Here is a 9,786-nt window from a genome sequence, read left to right as displayed (position 1 = left end):
GCTCGCCGGCGCGGGAAGGAGACGGGGCGGCGCGGCTCCCAGGCGGCGGGGCGTGCCGAACGGGCTCGGGGGCCCGGTTCGGGCTCCGGCGGTCCGCGCGGTCGGTGAAGGCGGTGGCGACAGGTGGCGGATCCCGATTGGCGGCGGCGATGTGTCCGGCGGCAGTCGGACGTGTCCGGCCGCGCGGAGGGGAAGAGGACTAGGTCTAGGGTTGCAAATGACACGAAATTTCGGGGGAGTGGCTATATTTATAGGTAGAGGGAGCTAGGAGGCTCCAAATTGAGCACGGTTTGCGGCCACGCGATAATGATCGAACGGCCTAGATGATGGAGGAGGTTTAGGTGGGTTTTGGGCCACTTTGGAGAGGTGTTGGGCTGCAACACACATGAGGCCTTCTCGGTCCCTCGGTTAACTGCTGGAGTATCAAACGTAGTCCAAATGGTACGAAACTTGACAGGCGGTCTACCGGTAGTAAACCAAGGCCGCTTGGCTAGTCTCGGTCCATTCCGAGAATGTTTAACACCCGCACACGAAAAGAGGTAGAAAGGGACACCGGGTGACATAGGAGCGCCGGATTGCAAAACGGACAACGGGGAAAATGCTCGGATGCATGAGACGAACATGTATGCAAATGCGATTCACATGATGACATGATATGAAATGCATGACATGCAAGAAAATGACAAGGCAACAACAGCGAATAATTGGAAGACACCTGGCACATCGGTCTCGGGGCATCACATAAGGGTAATGATCCTTTTTAGTGGCCTTATTTAATTTGTGGAAATCAATTACCATCCTATAACCTGTAATAATTCTTTGAGGAATCAATTCATCTTTATCATTAGGAACGATAGTAAAACCTCCCTTCTTAGGGACACAATGGACATGACTTACCCACTGACTATCAGCAACGGGATAGATTATACCTGCCTCAAGGAGCTTTAACATTTCCTTTCTTACCACTTCTTTCATTTTAGGATTCAGCCGTCGTTGGTGATCATGAACTGGTTTAGCGTCTTCTTCCAAATTTATTTTATGTTGACATAGAGTGGGACTAATGCCCTTAAGATCATCAAGAGTATATCCAATAGCAGCACGGTGCTTCTTCAGAGTTTTCAATAATCTCTCTTCCTCATGCTCTGAAAGGTTAGCACTAATAATAACATGATATATCTTTTTGTCATCAAGATAAGCATATTTAAGAGTATCAGGCAACGGTTTGAGCTCAAACATGGGATCACCCTTGGGTAGAGGGGGATACCCTAGCATTTCCACAAGCAAATTGTTTTTCAGAATAGGTTCCTATTTAAAGAATACTTCATCTATTTCCCTTCTTTCATTCATAAACATGTCATTTTCATGGTCTAGCAAATATTGTTCTAAAGGATCACTAGGAGGTACGACAATAGAAGCAAGACCAATAATTTCATCCTTACTAGGTAATTCTTCTTCATGGTGTTGTCTACTAAATTTAGAGAAATTAAATTCATGAGACATATCATCTAAACCAATAGTAACAACATCCTTTTTGCAATCTATCTTAGCATTAACAGTGTTTAAGAAGGGTCTTCCAAATATTATGGGACAAAAGCTATCTTGTGGGGAACTTAGAACAAGATAATTAGCAGGATATTTAGTTTTCCCACACAAGACTTCAACATCTCTAACAATTCCCATTGGTGAAATAGTATCTCTATTGGCAAGTTTAATTGTGACATCAATATCTTCTATCTCAGCAGGTTATCATGCATAATTTCTTTGTATAAGTCGTAAGTTATTGCACTAGCACTAGCACCCATATCACATAAGCCATGATAACGATGATCTCGTATTTGAACAGAAATAATAGGCATGCCTACCACAGGTCTATTTTAATCTTTAGCACAAGGTTTAGCAGTTCTAGCAGTCTCATCAAGGAAATGGATAACATGCCCATCAATATTATCAGACAAGAGATCTTTAACAATAGCAATACCAGGTTCTACTTGAATTTTCTCAGAAGGTGTATAAGTTTTAATATTGCTTTTACGAACCACAATTGAAGCTTTAGCATGATCCTTTATCCTAACAGGGAAAGGTGGTTTCTCAACATAAGAAGTAGAAACAATAGGATCATTATAAGTGATAGTCTTTTCTTCAACTTTAATAGGTGCAGCTACTTTTAGTTCTATGGGAGGATGATATTTAAACCACTTCTCCTTGGGGAGATCAACATAAGTAGCAAAAGATTCACAGAAAGAAGCTACTATCTTAGAGTCAAGTTCATATTTAGTGTTAAATTTACGGAAAACATCGGTATCCATAAAAGATGTAAGACAATCAAACTTAGGTGTTATACCTGACTTCTTACCTTCGTCGAGGTCCCAATCTTTAGAGTTGCGTTTAATTCTTTCCAATAAATCCCATTTGAATTCAATAGTCTTCATCATAAATGAGCCAGCACAAGAAGTATCGAGCATGGTGCGATTGTCATCAGAAAGCCGAGCATATAAATTTTGAACAATTATTTCTCTTGAGAGCTCATGATTGGGGCATGAATATAACATTGATTTAAGCCTCCCCCAAGCTTGAGCGATGCTTTCTCCTTCGCGAGGCCAAAAATTATATATATAATTGCCATCATGATGAACAAGATGCATAGGATAAAACTTCTGATGAAATTCCAATTTCAATCGTTTGTAGTTCCATGACCCCGTATCATCACATAGCCTATACCATGTCAATGCATCTTCCTTCAAAGATAAAGGGAAGACCTTCTTCTTAACAACATCTCCGGGTACACCTGCAAGCTTAAATAATCCACAAACTTCATCCACATATATTAGGTGCTCATCAGGATGCATTGTTCCGTCTCCTGCAAAAGGATTAGCTAGCAGTTTTTCTATCATACCCGAAGGAATTTCAAAGCAAACATTTTCATTTTTAGTAGGTTCAGTAGGTTGAGGAGCAACTCTTTGCTCTACTGGTTGGGGTGAAGATACCCCAAACAAGCTCCTCACAGGATTACTTTCCATAGTAACAAGTGACAGTAAATTTCAGCACACTATATAAATTTTCCTTACCAAATTCCACCTACCAAAGGCGCTTCACTCCCCGGCAACGGCGCCAGAAAAGAGTCTTGATGACCCACAAGTATAGGGGATCTATCATAGTCCTTTCGACAAGTAAGAGTGTCGAACCCAACGAGGAGCAGAAGGAAATGATAAGCGGTTTCCAGCAAGGTATTCTCTGCAAGTACTGAAATAAGTGGTAACAGATAGTTTTGTTATAGGATAATTTGTAACGAGCAACAAGTAAGAAAAGTAAATAAAGTGTAGCAAGGTGGCCCAATCCTTTTTGTAGCGAAGGACAAGCCTGGACAAACTCTTATATAGAGAAAAGCGCTCCTGAGGACACATGGGAATATCGTCAAGCTAGTTTTCATCACATTCATATGATTCACATTCGGTACTTTGATAATTTGGTATGTGGGTGGACCGGTGCTTGGGTACTGTCCTTACTTGGACAAGCATCCCACTTATGATTAACCTCTATTGCAAGCATCCTCAACTACAACAAAAGTATTAAGGTAAACCTAACCATAGCATGAGACATATGGATCCAAATCAGCCCCTTACGAAGCAACGCACAAACTAGGGTTTAAGCTTTTGTCACTCTAGCAACCCATCATCTACTTATTACTTCCCAATGCCTTCCTCTAGGCCCAAATAATTGTGAAGTGTTATGTAGTCAACGTTCACATAACACCACTAGAGGAGAGACAACATACATCTCATCAAAATATCGAACGAATACCAAATTCATATGACTACTAATAGCAAGACTTCTCCCATGTCCTTAGGAACAAACGTAACTACTCACAAAGCATAATCATGTTCATAATCAGAGGGGTATTAATATGCATATAGGATCTGAACATATGATTTTCCACCAAATAAACCAACTAGCATCAACTACAAGGAGTAATTAACACTACTAGCAACCTACTAGTACCAATCCCGGACTTGGAGACAAGAATTGGATACATGAGATGAACTAGGGTTTTGAGAGGAGATGGTGCTGGTGAAGATGTTGATGGAGATTACCCTCTCCCAATGAGAGGAGCGTTGGTGATGACGATGGCGATGATTCCCCCCTCCCAGAGGGAAGTTTCCCTGGCAGAATAGCTCTGCCGGAGCCCTAGATTGGATCTGCCAAGGTTTCGCCTCGTGGCGGCGGAGTTTCGTCCAAGGAGATGGCTTATGATTTTCTTCTCATTGAAAGACTCCATATAGCAGAAGATGGCCATCAGAGGGCCACCAGGGGGCCCACGAGGTAGGGGGCGCGCCCAGGGGGGTAGGGCACGCCCCTCACCCTCGTGGGTAGGGTGTGGCCCCTGGTGAACTTCTTGCGCTCAATATTTTTTTATATATTCTGAAAACGTCTTCCTTGATGTTTCAGGACTTTTGGAGCTGTGCAGAATAGGTCTCTAATATTTGCTCCTTTTCCAGCCGAGAATCCCAGCTGCCGGCATTCTCCCTCTTTATGTAAACCTTGTAAAATAAGAGAGAATAAGCATAAATATTGTGACATAATGTGTAATAACAGCCCCTAATGCAATAAATATCGATATAAAAGCATAATGCAAAATGGACGTATCAATAGCCTGGCCGGCGGTGGGGTAGCACTTCGCATCGATGCATGCTAAGTAGAGCCGCTATCCACCGGAGGCCGGACCAGGCGGTCCCGGCGACTCTGGAGGAAGAAGATGAGAGATTGAAGGTGCATGCCAACCAAGTTGACAACGCCCTGCGTAGGCTTCGACCTATTGGCCCACATGTCAGCCTGCAAAAATGTGGCATATATTTAACCCATGTTTTCTAGAATGTACAGTCCATTTGCTGGGCTGGGTGAACAAATAATTTCGCGTCAATGTGACCCATTTATATTATCTAAGAAATCCTAGCCCATTTGCACTTCCTTCAAATACACGAATTAGCTGGGCTCGTTATATATAATGTTATGTTAGAAGGAGCAATTAATATCAAAAATAAACTAGAGAGGCACATTGTTTATATACATAATTAAAAAATTAGCGAGTTATTTCTCAAAATAAAAATGAGCACGTTATTATTACATTGGTCCTTAAAATCTTCGCAAGCTTTTGTACGGAATCACCAGGATTTTCCTTGCCTGTGAGTCAAAAACAACCAGGATTTTCCTTGCCAACTTCTGTTAAACATTTACTTTTATAAGTTAATAACACGTGGGATGTTTTTATAATGTATATATAAGTCTCTATAAAATATACGATAATAGTAATAATATAAATATATATAATGTGGTTAAAAAATACATTGGGCTGCCGATCTTTAAGAAAAAGCCCATAGGCCGGTATGGACCTCAAAAAATAAGTTGAAACCACTGTCACCGTATGTCGTGGGCTACGCGTGTTAAAATACAAAACCTAGGCCTAGCTAATACTTGTTCGCCCTCTGGAAAAAAATGATACCAGATCCCCGAGCGAACTGGATTATAGAGGGGGCCGGCGGCACGACTGAAGAAGCACATCAGGAGCGATTTTTTTCTTTAGTGGATGGCTCTCGATGGCGTTTTTTTTTACTTTCCTCTACACCATACAACTTTTATTTTTAGCCTCCCAGTCCGTGGTGGACCAGCAACCCATTTGCTGGACGGGCCAACCTAGAGAAACCAACACTCGATTTTTCATCAAGCCCCCAAAACAACGCAGTACTATGTTTGTTTTGAGGCCGAAAACATTATGGCAGGGGTTGAGTGGGGGAGGGGGCAAGATAGAGAAAAAGTTTAAAAAGAGCTGATGTGCCGTTGCTACCCTAACAAAGTAGGTGCAATTCTTCTCGAGAAGAAGGTGTTCCGTTGACACCCACACGTCACATACCCCCACAGTAGGCATACCAACAAGTTCACACCCAAGCACTACAGAAAAGGTAAACATTCGTATCAAACTCATGTTCACAGGACACGTTCATATTCATAGCCAACATTCACTATCAACAACTCAAAAAGATTCATATATACACAAGTTCAACATGTCTATGGATCCAAATCATTGATAGATCACACAACAATATTCATAGATAATTCACAAAAAGATTCAGATATACACCTGTTCAGTATGTTTATGCATCCAAATGATTGAGATCACAACCAATATGATCCATGGATGAACTTTAATTGACTAGGGTACAGACTGGTAAATGGTGTTTAGTCGGAGGTACTTCTTGCTAAAATTAATGCTTGTATGAGTAAACTTTCGAGTACATAAGAGGCAGCACAGACAATCTGGACTTTGCTTGTAGGTTTATCCTCAAATAGTGGCCTCGTGCCGAGGGAGGTTTGAGCAACTTGGCCACTACTTTCATCCAACTAGTTTACTGGCTCATCTTGGTCCTGTAGCTTGCCAAAATTCTACATTGCAGACTGGTAAATGGTGTTCAGTCGGAGGTACTTCTTGCTAAAAGTAATGCTTGTACGAGTAAACTTTCGAGTACGTAAGAGGTAGCACAGACAATCTGAACTTTGCTTTTAGGTTTATCCTCAAATAGCGGCCTTGTGCCGAGGGAGGTTTGAGCAACTTGGCCACTAATTTCATCCAACTAGTTTACTGGCTCATCTTGGTCCTGTAGCTCGACAAAATTCTACATTGCAGACGAGAAAGGAGGCGGTTGAGAAAATGAACCACCCAATTTTTTTGTGTAGTTCAACTGAAATGGAGCATCCCTGGCATGTAGACTGATTAAGTGCCAGATGAATATACGCGTCAACCAACTTGTCTGGAATCTTTAGACTCCATGCCATACAGTTCGCTATCATATCTGTCGATAACCAAAAGGCACAAGTTGGGACCAAAGACTGGACTATGTTTTTCTGGGCTATGTGCCAAGCAATATTTTTAGCGTTCACTCTCCTAATACTTGGAGTTTGACAAGTGGTTGACGCCAGTTGATACTCGAATGAATATAGTCACTTCTTGTCAACATCGATGCTTGTCCGAGTGAAATTTTGAGTACATAGCAGCAGCATAAGTATCTGTCCATCTGATCTTTTTGTGCAGTTCTACTGAAATCACCCAATGCAATGATTAGCCTGCGAGTTCAGGCTCCAAGTTACTCCTTTTATAAAATCAGCAAACAGTAGCACAATACCAAATTACCAATACATGACAAGCACAATAATCAGGATAAAGACCAGTACCAACCTGTGTGAGGTAGCATATCAATTACTTTTTCCTTTGACTGGAAGCCGAGATAAGCGAAGTGACTGACAACAAAGGAAGAAAGCAGGCCCAGATTAGCGACTGACAGGAAAGGACGGAAGCTATCGAGGCAATGAAGAATGCAAAGTTTTTGTGCAGTTCCACCAAAATCGAGCATCCCTGCTGGCACATATATTGAGAGAGTGAGATTACTGTAATAGTGGGACTAGTTGATGAAACATACACTAACAAATAGAAGCACCCTCATTATGTTAATGGGTAAAGTTAGCAACATAGTAGTCTTGCTTAAAGAGAGGTATTAGTTTATTTAATCAGTGCCAATTAGCTCAACACTCAAAGCATTGCCATGTATCATAGGTTGCAAAACTTTAACATGCAAAGATAAAGGAGTTTCTCATGACAGTAGCATGATACAAATAGAGATGACAGCAAACTAATATGGATGAAGGCCTTAGGCCTGTACCACCCTGAGGAAAAAAGCTTATTCATGTAGTCCCAAAGAGATGATAAAGCACTCACTGGAATCACTCAATATTATATATTTTTGTGCACTTCAAATGTATGGTTTAAATCACTCTTGTTTACGAGTGCTGAGATTATATCGAAAGATTATCAAGAACTCCCAGCAGAATTAAAGCACAGGCTGGGATACAGTTCATTGTGTTGTCTTGTGTAGTTCCACCAAAATGTATGATTGGCACTACATGATCCCTATTTGCATAAGTAGGAACAAGGTGAAACCTTCATTAGCTTAGTGAGAAAGGATAGAAAGACATTAGCATATTACTCTAACAGTAGCATCAAATTCATGATGGACAATATGCAAAACATTGGCTCATTGAACCAATGGCAATAAATTGGCATGCAAAACAATAGCACTATTATGTCATGACACTAATAATATTCCCTCCCTGCTCCACCACATGATTCACCTCCATAGACAAACATACACACGTACATGATTCAGCATAGGGTGCTACTAAAGATTTGTTTAACTCCGACAAGAAAATTAGGCAGCAATAAATTAGTGGTACTTAAGTACTCCTAATTAATTAAGTGAGACAACAGAAGTGGAAGGGCTCCCTGGAGGATCATCTCACATGTAAGGTAGTCGTTGCCGGAGCCCTTGAATGGCCTCGACTGAGGCCTCTGGCTTCAGCAAGATCGCCTTGGCACTATTTATTCTTCTTCTTATTCTTCCTCTTCATGCTCTGTTTCTCATTCTCCTCACCAGTTGGTGAAACCAAGTACATGATTGGCCTTCTATTTCAGATTTGGTTTTGTCGGTGAGGGAGTACAAGTGTACTAGTAAAAAATAGCATTATTTTCTCATGGCAGTCACAAAATAGAGATGAACACATGCATTAAATATCATTCTTACCTAAAGGAATGTTATGGTGCCAATATGGATGATGAGGATTGGAACACAGATCTCCCTTTGTGAAGTTCCACCGAAATGAACCAACTGTTCCATTCTGACATTCCAGTTAAACAACACAAAAGTCACTGCTTTTAAGAGGACCTTTTAAGAAGAGTTTTGTGCAGTGCACCAAAAGGTCACAACAGCAACCAGGTGAAATGGATATCCCTGTTTACACAAAAAGCTACAGAGGAAACAGTGAGAGTCTCAAACAATTACATGCAAAAACATTTGGCTAAACTTGTCATGGCTTATAACAGTGGCATGGCTTCATTTTTACCAGGGGCATTAGATTAAGAACAACTAAATATTTGGTATAAGGGCATGGGACAGTGGGTGCACCAGCAGTCCAGCACCATGTACCTAAACAGGGGCATAAAGTGGTGATTCATAGTTTGTTTCCCCGAGAAAAAAACATCCAAGAAACATATTTGGGTTGGTCCCATTTTTTCACTCTAGCCACCTACTCCTATGTGTGGATAGCAAATCTAGTCCTGGTCATACCACTGTGTTCAGCGTACCCCTATATTTCCCTTTTCGACCAAGAGACCGGTTGGATGACTAGTCTGTACTACTTTCACCCCCTTTCCTTCCTGTTTGTACCCAGTCCGATGTACTATGTTTGGTTCTAGGCCTAGTATTGCCATATTTTGCCCCACATTTTTGCCAACCTTGCCTAAGTTTTTTTTGAACCAAGTACAAGATTCGACTCCATGAAGTTTACCTCTAACAATAGAAGAAAAAAATAGGTGACATTGGACCATCCGATCGAGAGGGGCTGAGAGGTAGAAAATGATGCACATGCAGTGATGTAGCGAGCTGGGGAAGTAGAGCTAAGGCGGTTTTGAAGGAAGGTATACCTGAAGGTCATCGGGATGTGGATAGGCGGGAGGCCGGATCCTCCCACACTAGGGCAACGACGAAGGGATTGGAGGACCTCCCGCACCGGTGCTCGGCCAGAGATAATGGTGCGGCCGGCAGTGGGTCTCCTCCCTCGCTGTCGACGACGGCCTAAACGCTGCCCCTCCTCCCCTTCACCGGCAGAGGGGCATACGTCTGGATCTGTAACCAGTGGTGAGGAAGAAAGACAGTGTTTTTTGAAGGGAGAAAGACAGTGTTACCACCC

The sequence above is a fragment of the Triticum dicoccoides genome, chromosome 2A, assembly GCF_002162155.2.
Source record: "Triticum dicoccoides isolate Atlit2015 ecotype Zavitan chromosome 2A, WEW_v2.0, whole genome shotgun sequence".
In the NCBI taxonomy this organism is placed as follows: domain Eukaryota; kingdom Viridiplantae; phylum Streptophyta; class Magnoliopsida; order Poales; family Poaceae; genus Triticum; species Triticum dicoccoides.
The sequence above is the reverse complement of the archived record's forward strand: the minus strand, read 5'-3'. Positions refer to the sequence as shown.